This window comes from Pholis gunnellus (assembly GCF_910591455.1).
Source record: "Pholis gunnellus genome assembly, chromosome: 2".
NCBI classification, from domain to species: Eukaryota; Metazoa; Chordata; class Actinopteri; order Perciformes; family Pholidae; genus Pholis; species Pholis gunnellus.
Window position 1 is genome coordinate 16,830,202 of NC_136536.1, and position 13,926 is coordinate 16,844,127.

The 13,926-nt window shown below is 43.3% G+C and overlaps 1 protein-coding gene across 1 annotated transcript in view; it reads left to right on the top strand.

Moving 5' to 3' along the window:
- Positions 1-13,926, top strand: part of prdm16 (PR domain containing 16) — a gene marked incomplete at its 5' end in the record, with an annotated part of 170,884 nt that overhangs the window by 57,191 nt on the left and 99,767 nt on the right. The window lies entirely within an intron of this gene.

The window sequence follows — 13,926 nt, forward strand, 5'->3', positions numbered from 1 at the left end:
TCCCGTTCTCTCTTTCTCATGTGCCTAATCACAGATGAAATATACCGGCCTGCTTTTCATTTCACTGACTCCTTGACTCTTCAGAGTGACTTTTTCGGGGGCCGGTCATTCACATGGTCTAATATTACATTTTTGTGTAATAAGGAATAGAGACTTTGACATGGTAATCATTGGAACTCCATTTTGAAAAGGGCATGATGTGCTTGAACTCGACACCACCAGCTGATGCAAACGGGTACAAGTTCATACAATTTTAGGCAGGACATGCAATAATTTGGATTATTTATTTTTTTACTGTAATTTCTGGTAACTAAGTATTTAGAAGGCCTGACAAAATTGGGGCATTTTAAGCAAATATTTTATATTGAATGTTAGCATGATGGACAACATAAATTGATGAAATGATTTGAAGTTTACTTGTAGAGCTAGAACAAACTTTATGGTAATCAACAACACAGATGACTGCTACTGATCTGTTAGACTGTGACGGTAACATTTAGGGAGACAGAGTAAAACTAGTATCATAGGAGCAGAGATTATGATTTAATAAAAGCAGATTGTAACACTTTTTCTCATTATTTTCACTATCAGTAGGTTGAACAGGCAAAGTAAGATTATCTTTGAAGATACTGGAGAGTAATAGTTTAGAATACAAATAACATTTACAATTGATACTAATAGTTATCAAATCATTTCTTTTCAGGGAAAAACATATATATTTAGTACATATATTGAACATATATTATACACAGAATAGTATAGTTGAATCCCTCATTGACCAGCTTTTAGAGAAATCCCTTATTGGCTTCAGTGTGAACAACTCCTGGTGGTTTCCACAAAAGCCTTCATTTCTCTTTTCACCCTGTTTTCTTCCTAACAGTTGTAGGAGCATGCAGGCGATTAGAGCACATAGTCACACGCTATGTGGCAGTGTGCCAGGCGGAACATTTTCCTTTTTAAAGTTCATATTATGGCTAGCCATTCGGGGTGCAAAGGGCACCCCTCCAAAAGCTACACTCGCCCCGTAGCTCTCATGTTTTCCCTCAGTTTTCCTCCTCCTTCCTCTTTTCTCCCCAGACGCTCTGGCTAATGCATATTCATCAGCTGAGCTTTAGCTCTCTGGCTTGTAGGAAAAAAGGGCCACCTTCAGCTCTAAAGAGATGCATGTGCTCTCAGAAATGTCCTGGCATATACACGCCTCCCTAAAAAGGAATTCAGCATCGTGTTTTAAGATGTTTAGTTTATTGGCCACTTTAAGACAGAGTTTGCTGTGAAAAGTAATTTTAATAAAACACATAGTACGGTACAATACAGTATGTACATGAACACAGTCCAGATTCTACCTCTGTTTTTGACACGTTTTTGGTCTTCTGGTGACATTTTGGAAATTCGTTTGAGAGCAATTTTCACAGATCAATTAGCATGTTTCTGTTAGCCTGAGGTCAATTGTGTTTACCCTAAAGGTAAAATCGTTTGCCTTCGCCTCCAAACATGTCAAAGGGGAACAATTGATCCGTCTCTTTTTCCCTCCTCCTCTTGAATGGTTGTTGGAGGGCTCACTCTGTGTAAGGCTGGAGTATTTTTTTAAAGATATCCTGTCTGGTTTGGGGGCTGGAAGACTTCGGGGGCTCTCCTCTCCCAGACTCTTATCACAGATAGTCATAACAGTCAGTCTGTTGATAGCCATCAACAGACTCCCCTAGGAGTACCGTACACCCCCTTTCACCATCTACCCCTCGACTCATCTACTGCCTCTGGTCTTAGACAAATAGACAGACAGAAGTAATACTGAGTGAAGAAAGATGTCGAAAGAAACCAGAGAGAAACAAGGATTAATGGGGATGGATAGAGCAAGAAACGAGGATGCAAAACACACATTTCTCACAGCATCAGAAACACTGAAGGAGTCTAATACTCTTCATGGAAATCATGTGAATGAGCGTGTGAGTTTCAGCAGTCTCCTGCCAAAACAGGGGAAGTGTTATGAGAGGTAATAAGTGAAGTCATCTGAGATCTCTGGTGTAAATGTGATCATATCTAACATTTTGTCTCAGCACTTCTTGGTTGGAAGAGAAAACTGAATTAAGTGCTGAATTTAGTTATCGGAGTGATTAGTGTAGCTGTGCTTCCACTTAATAATCCATTGCAGTACACTATATCGCTGATGTAGGGTGAAAGCCTCGTCTTCCCAAAATACTCCGAAAAGTTAAACGGCCTTATTTCGACCTTATTTCCTTCTTGATGAAGTTGATTGAATGATATTAAAATCAGACGTTTACAGTCTATTCTTTAAATGCAGCCTCTAAAATATGAAATGTTGTTGAAATTATATATGCCATCTGCAGCAGTACACTCAAATCCAAAACAGTTTAACTACATCGACTGCATTTTTGTGGATCTTTTTTACGAAGACTGGTAATAACTCATTATGTTGGATTTTGCGAGCACCGCGGTCTACCAACGCAGCCAAGCCCCTCTCACAATCACACAGAGGACGCCGTAGTGCTTTCTGGATATCTGAGTGGAGGTGTAGACTGGCGGAGAGAAACGGCGAGAGTAATAGAAAGAGAGAGTGAAAGAGTAGCAGTGAGAGAAAGAAGAAAGAGGAAGGCAGAGAGGAAGCCTACTATTGTCTGTCCCGGGGCGCTGGGGACTGGAAGAGGTGTTAACTCAGACTCATTTCAGCAAGACGGACAGCTCAATCTAAGAGCTGCTTTGCTGCAGGCCACAGCCATTCTCTTCTGTCTCAGACTCCCTCTCTGGGCCAGCACCGAGTCATCCATTTAAAAACCATTATGCTCCCCCTTTAGCACAACATGATAGAACGCCAGGGCCCCAGGTCTACCATATGTGTGTGTGTGTGTGTGTGTGTGTAGGGCTGCCAAACTTAGCCTCAGGATTGGAAGGCCTGAGCAGAGTGAGGCCTCAGAGAGTCCAGTGTGGGGATCTGCTGTCAGAGTGACTGCTGTTATTATCTGGCCGGTAGATTGGCCTGACTTGCCTATTGATAGAGACATGTCACCATACAATGGCTGGAGGTATTGTGCTCTTGTGCACTGACTGGCATTGAATAGACTCGCTGATCTAACTCCCCCGGGTGTTCAGATGGCGGGAGAGAGGGCAACACATCTGTGGATGTGTTCGGAGGAAGCGCCGCATGTTAGTAGGAATAAACTGCGGAGTTGCAGCTCGGATCTCTTCGGCCACATTAAATCCTTCCCACAGTGAAGTGAACCACTTTGACTTTGATCTTTAGAGGCACAACAAGATAAAACCGAGTCTCTCAGTTATACCTGTGTTCAGAACGTTCATGAAGCAAACAAATGGTATGGCCAAGCCCTCTGGAAGCGATATTAATGATGTTTACTCTCACTTCTCCTCACCCTGTGACCACTGGGCGTGTCCTTGCACCACTGAATCATGGCTTTTGACACTCCTCCAGCACCTGTTAGCTTTGTCTTTTCTCACTATCTTTTTGTTCTCCAGCTTGAACGTGTTTGCTATCTCACAGTTCTTGCTTGAAAGTCAATGCAGATCAGGCGTTGCCACACAACCTCACCAACGGTGAGAAGGCAGAATCCCCTTGCTTTGTCAGTTTTAGACGATTTACTGGCTGCTTAACTGTAATTATCAATTGTGGTGTCCTGCCATTGTCACTATATAGAATATAAATGTTACTCAGCCTGATACCCTCAGGTTATGCAATATTCTGAGGCATGATAAGGGGGATATAAGAAGGACATACAGTGCATTTTGATTTTCGGGATGTGCATTGATGTAGACCCTTTTACAAGGTCAACACAATAGCTTTCATACACATAAAAACATGTATCATAGAGTCCATGTCAGCCCTGAAGCCATATTTGTTTCTTTGCAGCAGTGGACCTTGGGATGACTTTGTTACCAGGTGAACTTCTTTTTCTCTGTCCGTCATTCTTTTTCTGTTTACTTTTTGTGGGGTGATTTTCCATATCAGTATCTTTCACCCAGTGATGTGTGGAAAGAGGCAAAAAGTATGCTTGCTCTTCTGTTTACCCTGTTATTGACTTAGCGATAGGCTAAGATGTCTGGCGGGCACTCTCATGTCGCCAAGGTCCTACGTGACAGATACCCATCCGGCCATGGCATCATGAATCTCCCTCACCCTCTTTCAGGCTCTAAATCTCCGGCTTGACAGCTCGCCTTTTTCGCGCTGACGCTGTGCTTCTTTTGTTCTCGACCTAATCGCTGAGCTAAGCCAGCGTCCTTTTCTCCAAACTTTAGGGGAGAAGAAGTCCTGGCGCACCCTGACACTTATCTGTCCTGACCCACCTCTCGCCTCCTGAAGTGTTTGCTCGCCTTTTGTGTTTTGCCTGAGGTGGGCGGATGGCCAAGTTCTTATGCTGCAAGATATCCCTATAGGGCATTCAAGGTGCAGCTTGGAACTTGTCTGATCTGTTTGACTTATACAGAAAGGTGTTTTTTTTTATCTTGATGTTTGGCCCTTTAAAGGTGACTGGTACCAAACTGATAGGGCAGAAACTCCCTGAAACTGCCAGGAGACAGTAGTCACACCAAGCAAATGGATAGTGTGAGACAGAGAGAGAAAGAGAGGGCGTAAGATAACGAGTGATAGGGTTGTTTCCTGCATGATTTAACTAATGTGCTTTCCAGTGTTCTCACGGTGACACTAATGTTCTGCTGCTTCAATTACGAGTGTTGGTTAAGGTCAGAGAAAGTAAGCATGATCCGACAATATATAATGCGGCATAGAGCCACATATACCAGTGCTGTGATGAAAACTTTTCAACAAAAGGTATTTTTTTCAATCCTTTAATGGTGAGAATTGTGAATACACTTATTCACAGCTATTCACTGCATATGCTTCAGGTTCTTTTGAAATATGTGTTAAAGTGAGGAGTTACTTGGGCACATGTGCGTCCCACATTGTAATGAAAGGGATATCAAACCTGTGGTTTCTAATAACAGTATTGACCAACAGTGTGCGGTTTTCTGTCATCATCTTTTGACTTTGACAGAAACCCCAAGTTTACACACGGAGCAAAAACACCCGAGAGAGAGCGTAACACCACAAGTCTCAAGGCCTGGGTGCTGTAATATCTTCCATTCACATTCATTTTATGTAGGTTTTAAACATGCCATTAGCCAATTTAATCCAATTTTCCCAGCTTTCGGAGCACTCCAGTGGAACAGATTCCATCTAATATTAAACATATGGTCGTCGTTGCCCCTAGAAACACCGCAGCAGCGCTGGGCTTTTTTTTTTATAAGAAGCTGTTAAAGACAAGCCTCCTGTGTCCCAGTGCAAACCGTTGTCAATTATCTTCAATGAACATGGTAATTGATAACGAGGAAGCAGGGCAGCAAATTAAATGTCAGGTTTGATTAGCAGCCTGATACCTTATCATTTGTTCATAACTCGTTACCAACATCTGTTAATTAGTTAATAAATGAATCTGCATGGCTCAGAGGAAAGGTGCGCAGGCCCCTGAGAAAGTGCATCGGGCAAAGTCATCCATCTTTGAAGAGAGTGGAACTCAACAAATATTGTCCCTGGGATTTGGACTGTTATTACTTGGTCATTGGTTTCAGACCTCAGCCACTCCAACCAAGCATTCTCAATGGAGCCTCTTGTTTCCAAACCCCTCCCCCCCCACACAGTCTCCTCACGCATCTCCACCACAATGCTATCATTTATCGCAGCAGGTTTCTCTTAGCAGACGTGCTTTAAACATTAATTTAAAACCTCTCACGTTGGCCCATCACTCCTCTGTGGTGGAGCGCAGGTAACTCCTGTCCGATCCCCCTCTCCCCTTCTCTTTCACCATGTATCTTGTGAAACCCCATCGTTCATCGTTGCCCTGATGAATAGTCCCATCAGTTAGGGCCTCGGGGCAGAAGCAGACAATGACACTGCTTTTTGCCACAGTGTAAAATGATGACATTTGTCAAATGCTGTTTATCTTGGTGATTAGATTCATGCTATCATGTAGACATACCCTTTTCTGCCTTCCAAGCTCTTGCTGCTTGTCGGATATTTACAAATTAGGCGTGGAACGAGGCTCATCTTATCTCAGCTTTGTCATATTCTGTCTAATCGATTTCATATTTATGATGTAATATATTTTGTTTGCCTGTAAGTGTATAGGTGTGAGCCCTCCAGTGCCAGACCTTTGTTAGTCACAGATCACTGACTGTTCAATTTCCGCTCACTTTCCCGTTCTCTCTCACTTTATTAAATCTCAATCCCTTGTGCTGCTTAACATTTCTGGGACTCAAGCAGGAGGTGGTGACCTATTAATCAGGTTCCCGTGGCTGTTGTGATTGCCATTTTCCATAATCAGATACACAACGCGGCCTAAAAGCCTTGGCTGTAGGAATACTTATTTTTCTTACAGTTCTTGTGCTGTGCTGTAGACCTCAAAAGTAATAAGCCCAGGATAAAACTGGAGGGCTGGCTGTGCCTTTTAATTACTTTTCATTAGGTATAAGGACTAACATTTTGCCACAGTGTGTGTCTTTTTTGGAGTCAAACAGCCGAGGAACAGACAGAGAGTATAAAGCCATACGCATGTGATTGGTTCTCGGAGGAGAGCGAGGACTCACACTAACCAGTCGTCTTATAATAATTATAAAAGGTCAGGTAACCTTCACATTCTCTGTTTATCTGTCTCTGTCTCTATTTGTACGAGTTTATCTTTGTTTTTAAAGCTCCAGATTAATAAAATAATAATGTTCTGTACATTTTAGTGCCGTTCCACACGAACATGCACAGTCATATAAACTGCACATTACCACATACGTCCACATAAACACAAAGAGACACAGGCAGGCAGGAAAAAGACATTCTCCCATGTTATTCTTTCCTCTACTCGGTCATTTAGAATAACAGCATAGAGTGAGAAGCGAAGCACGATGACGACATTAGATCTCAAAACAGTGTTGAATTGTTGAAGTGTCGAACACGGCGGGATGTCTTTACTTTGGAAAGTCTCCGGAGTCGCTTGGGTGATTTTCGCTCATTTTCTCCACCACTGTCATTGGGAGCAAGAGTCTCGTCTGCAAGAGACAACAAGGAGGTTTTGACAGAGTCAAGATTTGTAGAGTTGTACTTATGTGTGTGTGCGTGCATCTGTGTGTGTGTGTGTGTGCGTGTGCACACATCCGTACTTCTATATCCACATTTCTGTCTGTTATTCATCTTGGGCACCGGCCCGCCCTCCACATAATTCTAAATCTGTCAACTACAACGGGATCTCAGCAGGAGTTTGGTGTAATAACTTAATTTAGTACAAATGCTTGTGTCATGATGACAAATAATAATTCAAACAGATGTTTCCCAGACATTTCATTCATGAGATATCATTGCCTCATTCAATTTAGTTTGCATAATTCTGCACACGAGTCGCAGTGACGGTGTATTTCAATGTTTGCTCACTGCTGTAAAGTATTTGATTTTTCTCATTTTTGTCACCATCTGAGGTACAGCAACTGTAACATGCATTGTTGCTGCTTAAAAAGATGTTTACTGGGAAGACAAATTTAATTTAAAATGAACAAGCAAACATAAAACACAAATCAATCCTCGTCCTCTCTTTAATCTCACCCTATGGAACAACAACCTGACTATTACTTTGGTTGTCCAGAAAGAAAAGGGAAGTAACTACCTGAGTTAGGCACATCTTCTTAATGGTCAGACAATGCACCGCAAGTCATTCAGTCCTCAATAATTGTCATAGGCTTCTGCTCCTTGTTACTCTCTCTGCAGAGGAGGGGAGCTGTTGTTGGCAGTGCTGGTACGCAGCGGTACCCAGCATGCCACCCGGTGCCACAGAAGGGCGGGAAAAAAAAGAATCTGGGACTCTTAGGCCTGAGCCATGTGATACTGGAGTTATGCCAAACAACAGAACAAAAGCGTTGTCATATTGTATGAGAGTGTGACTGTATGTGCTCATGGCCACCACCTTTACTCGCAGATAATATTAATGTCTTATCTCGTAAATCACACAATGTTTATTTCACAAGAAAGTCTCACTATTGTCTTGTTTTTATACCACTTCTGTGCATAGTTCTCATTATAGTGAACCCCTCCATATGCTACTTTGCCTGCTGTTATTTTATTGAGCCTGAGTGTTTTCGGTGACAAAGCCTGCTCCCCTCTGCTGGCCAAGAGCTCACAATGCCACTTTCTGAACAAGTTCTAAGTGCTTTTAATGTTGTGCGGCCGGCGTTGTTTATTCAGGGAGGAAGGGAGAGGCAGACGTTCTAGTACATTTGTAGAAAAATATACAAGTGTACGGTTTTAGAGCACACCAGCAAACACACACACACACACACTTGAAGCATGGCACCTAGCAAACTACTCAAGCCGTACAAATGGTACTTCTTTCCAGCTCGTCTTCCTCTCCTGTGGAGTAGGGGATGCGTGACAGACATCATCATCACTCTCTGTCTTTACACCGCTTTTACACATCCTATTTTTTTTCTTTTCATCTCCTTACCCCTGTTCTCACACACTAGCACATGTGTTCCCAAGATGGATCACCACAAGGTCTTCTGAGAATCCCTCGCAGAGTCGGCACCCTTGCATACAAACATATTACAATGCTTCCAGATAGCACACTTTGATCTCTTTTTGCATGCCAATGTGCTGTCAAGTGTTGAGCTCCGTGACTCAGACATTTTGTGCTTTCATGACAAAACACGGGGCATGTGCTTCAAAATTATACCCAGATCGCAGACTCAATTATTTTCTTTTGTGATTCATTGATTTTTCAACCCCCTCTCTCAATCTTATGTGCCCTTCCCCTCTATTTCCCCTCTCCTTCTTTTCTTTTCGCTCCCTCCTCCTCTTTTCCTGGCCTCCGGGGTCCCAGTGCTGCTAATTCGGCCTTATCAGTGCAGTAATTTAGCTGCCACAGCTTGGGTTTCTGTTGCGCGGCGAGTGGCCCCATTGTCCTGCCCTGCTGTTGCTGAGATAAACCCTCAGATTGAACAAAGTCCGCGCTGACCTTTACAAACTCCCAAATATCGCTCTGTACACCCCTCCAACAGAGATTCTCTCTGCTTCAAGCTCTTTTCTTTGGGTGGAAGGGGGGTGGGGTGGGGGGGTTTGGGGCCACATCGAGTGGGTGGGGGACGGGAAACGAGTGTGTGTGCATGTGTATGCGAAAGAGTGAGAGTGTGTGGGGTCAGGGTGGATTGAGTGAGCTTGAGATGGACAGGGGAGAGGGATTAAGATGGCTGACTGAGCCTGTCTATATTTCCAATGGCACTTTGCTCTGAGAGGGAGGCCGAGGAGGACAAAAGTGCACGGCAAGCAAAGCATTCAAGTATGCTTTTTTCTGTCTTCTTCAGACTGCGAGAGAAGGCCTTTGTGAGCCACAATCTCTGACCTTCCTGCCTTCAACATTCAACCAGAAATATGATTTATTTGACATAAAAGTGTCTGTGTCTGAGTTCCTCGTGCTCGCTGTTGATTTCCCTGAAACGGCTCATTCAGAGAATCCCGACAGAAGGACTGTTGAACCCCTCGTCTTACCTCCATTGTTATCTATCATGTCCCTCATTCCTTGGCAGAAGGCCCAAGAGGAGTCTTTCGAGATTGTTGCTTTGACACACAGTGAAACGGCAAGAGAGGAACGGTTGAAGCCAAGTGGCTGGGGAGTGGATGGGGTGGGGGTCGATCCTGTGCCGGGGAGGTTTGGGGCACAATGCAACAGGAGTGCCCTCTCCATTGTGAACCACTGTCATCCTTCAGAAGCCACTCGACTCGCTCTCCATGCCGCAAATCCTCTCCGCTCTCTGTTCCAGCCGTATGCCGGTCAGGCAGGGAACCTCATCAAAAGGTCTTGGAGTTGGGGATTGAGACCGGGCGGGTGGAGGGAGGCAGTATGGCGGAGAAGAGGGGAGGAAAGTGTTGTTAGTGGAGCGTCAGGGTGGTGTGTGTGTGTGTGTGTGTGTGTGTGTGTGTGTGGGCAGGGGCGATGTGTCGAGGGACTGTTGCATACCAGGCCCTTAGTTCAGGTGTGGGCTTCAGAGTCAGTGATGGAAGATTGGAAAGAATCTGCACCACTCAGTCTGATGGTCAGGGTGGCCCTGTGTTCATCCCACCCTTCATCCCTCCATCCATCCCTCCTCCTTCCCACCTCCCCCGCCCACCACCACCTGCCTACAAGCCACCACCAGTGTTCCCAGGGAGATGAGCGCCACGGAGAAGAAGGCCCACAAGGGATTAACTTTTCACATGGCTGGGAGTCCTCGTCTCAAAAGACCTGACAACCCCAGACGGCTTGATTAAAAAAGAAAAGAAGAGAAGAGGAAAAGAGGGAGGGAGGGAGGGCACAGGAGGAGGAGAAGAGGGGGAATTCTTCACATGATGGCCCTGAGAGAGGGATTTTGGATATTGGGTGTCTTTTTTTCCCTTCGTCCAAAGCCCTTATGTCTTGGTTGAGAATGAGCAAATTGTTCTTCCTGTTCTCTCGGCAGTCCCTGTGTTGCCCTGCCTAAAGATGTGGGTGGGCACCAGCACACACTGTTGACTCCTCACAGGAAACCTAGAGATGTCCTTAAGTTTAAAAGGAAAAATTAATAATAGTGGAAGTGATCTCTTTCTTTTTTGTTTTCTCTGGACACCGAACCCATCAATAAAACTACATTTTCAGTCATCAATTCCAATTTTGTACTATGATTGAATAATATCATGGTGTATTATCTATTATTCTGTCATGAATGCGTCAGAAAAAGCCCTCCGTTGTTCTGTGTGTGTCAGCATTGCACTACTGTTAAGAAAGACATTGGCAGAGAGACTCTGCGAACCGTTGCCGACTTAAAGTTCTAGTGTTCAAGTGGCAAGGCGCCCTATTTCCCCTCACTCTATCCCAGATAAATTGGGCCTCTCAGGTTTGTCTGTGAGAAAGAGAGGACAAAAATCAAAACAAACGCTCCCACTGAAGTGAAGATGGGAGTCGGGGTTAGCTTTCCTCTCTGGCTAACGGATCAGCAACTCAACCTAGCGGGACAGCGGGCCACTTAATACCTCCCATCTTGTCCAGGTAACAGAGTGGCCCGACAGGGGGGGTCAGGGAAGGTAGCAGGGTATCGTCTTACAGATCACCGCTCACCCTCTGGCTTCCTCCACATGGCTCACTTACCCTCTTCTCATCTCCGCTGATGGGATACACTCACCTTCTCTTCCCACACCCCTCAGAGAGGATACAAACATCCATTGACAAGGTTTTTGTGGATGTTAACGCCCAGTTTCTCGCTCACGGTGCGCTGAGATGAACCAAAATCTATACAAATGCTAACCAACGACATACTCTGGATTTCTACGTTTTGCTGCAATTGCCAGATTTATTTCAAATAAGCAAACACGAGAATCAGGTATTTAATGTTCAGTTAGTTCATTTTAGTTCATCTTCATTGATTTCCATGAGGATATTGGCTTAAGGTGAGAAGAAGGCAATAAGAATAAAACATGGCAAGATAAAGACAATGAAAGTAACAAAGAGGGATGGAGTTAGAGGAGAAAGACCAGTACAGGCGCATCTGAAAAAACTCATGTTTGGTTGACAATTACAGATGTAAAAGGAAATACGAAAGCATGAATATAACCACACACACGTCTGTTTAGTAACTTCTGCTGTCAACACTAGAAGTGCAAAGGACAAAAAATGGCATATCCAAGGGGTGACTAACAGTCAATTAACCCCAATATCAGCCCAGATTTCTCATTAATCATGCTGCTTACCGACCATATGGCCCCTAGACTCCAAGGAGGCTCTGAACCTATTTGCTGTGCACTTGACCTTGCTTATGGACCCAGGGGAACGCAGGAGTTGAGTTCTGTCCTCCAGGATGTTATGGACCTTCTTCCTGGTCTGCTGGATAAATGATAGATGATGTTACAGAAAGATAAACAGAGCTCCAGTAATCTTACAATGACCCACAGGTGGTTTGTGTTCTTCACTTAAAGAAACACAAATCAACATAGAATGAATAAGAAACACAACACCCAGTAGACATCAAGTGAAGGTTAAGAAACACTGTTAAGCTATGATATATCAGCTTGCAACTCGCAAAGCCGACAGTGTCAAGTTGTGCTGAAACGATTAGCCAATTGATTATTTATTAGTTTATCTATAGAAAGTCAACAATTGTGACAATGGATTACATTATATTAGGAAAACATGCCGGACATTTTGTGATTAAAGCCTCTCGAATGTCAAGATTTGCTGATCGTCTCTGTTGTAAATGATTAATAATTTCATATATTTGGGTGTTGTTGGACAAAACAGTTTTAAGATGTCTCCTTGTGCTCTGGAAAATCATCTAGAAATGACTATTTTCCTGACATTTTGCAGACTTACCAAAGTAATGGTAAACAGGCCGCACTTTTATTGCGTTGTTTTACCTTAATGGTCAAAGTGCTTTACAACTACGTATCTTACCTGGGAAAAAAAAATGTTATTTGCAGCCCTTGTGTTGAGACAAAAAGGTAAGCGATGAATCAAACCCATGTTGTGAACTCGTGGAGATGCCAAGGGTATCTATACATTAGGAATAACACACACACTCACACACTATGGCATTTATTAATGTTGTATAAGAACTTTGTCTCTGTGGAGTTTTGGTACATACATAAGTGCCGTGATAACTTTGGTCTAATCCATAAAGACAGGTTGTGGAAGTGATCCAAATTTAAAAGCACATCACGTTTCACAGCAGGCTGCACAGTGTATTAATGTGAAAAAAGTAACAAAAAGTATGTAAAGTATGTGATCCCTAATAATAATCACTCAAAGCTTGGACCCCTGCTATTCCTGAAGTGACAAAAGTGACAGAACTGATATGATATACTGACTGGCATTCTTCTGACCCTCGCTCTAAATCAGTATCCAATCAGTATTTCTTTGTCTGAGTACTCCTTCCCTGCAGCACAGCTATCATTAAGTGACTCATTTAGGCCACTACAGGTAGGCCCACATCATAGCCTGCTGGTGGCTTTTAACGGGGAATGGAGTTCTTTCTACCCCTATAGTTTGGCACTGCATTAGTGCCAGAAGACCCAGCAGTGAGCCTTTAACCTGGGGACGACAGGGCCATGATTATGTTCACCGCAGGGTAGACATGGCCAGAGGACACTCAGCTATACACACAAAGGGACGCATGTATAATGAATAATGTGGACACCGGGGCAATTATCAGCCTATATTTTTCACAAGTCAGTTACATTCTCTGTCATTTTCGATGGCAAAAGGCGTTTTAGTTCAAATTTGAGATTTAAATGAATTTTATTTTTTGTTGTTTTGCTGTGTTCCAGTGAGGTATTGTTTGATGATACTTGTTTTCTCTACACATTAAGGGTGAACTAGTGTGTAGATGTGACCACCTTTGTTAGTAACAGGATTGCACTTTTATTCTCTTTACACGGCTGATTCACCCAAATGACAAAAACAAACAACTCTCACTGGAGGTAAATTAAATTATGTTTGTGGTGCTCGCAGAATTAAGAGGTATTATTTTTTACTTCAATAAAAAAGTCTTTTTCTAGAAATACTGTCTAAGTTTAGTAGAAATTAATACTAATGGAAATTGTCCACAGCAAGGTCTTCAGTTTATTAGGACAGTGACTACCTTAACATGCATAACATATTCAGCTTTTTGCCCTTTATTCTGAAAAAAGATAATACTCATACTAAGCTGTTTACATGGCTAACAGCCCTCTTTCATTCCTTCCACCACCATCTTGGTGTGCGATATCTGCGCATATCAAAAAATGCTGATATTCAAGTATTTCATAATGTTTAGGTGTGTTTCTCCTTCCGGCCACAACTATAAACCAATTGAGAAGCATATTCCGAATGCGCTGTGTACATGGCCAAAGAAGGCTCCTAAAACCAGAAAAATATCGTCATATTCCTA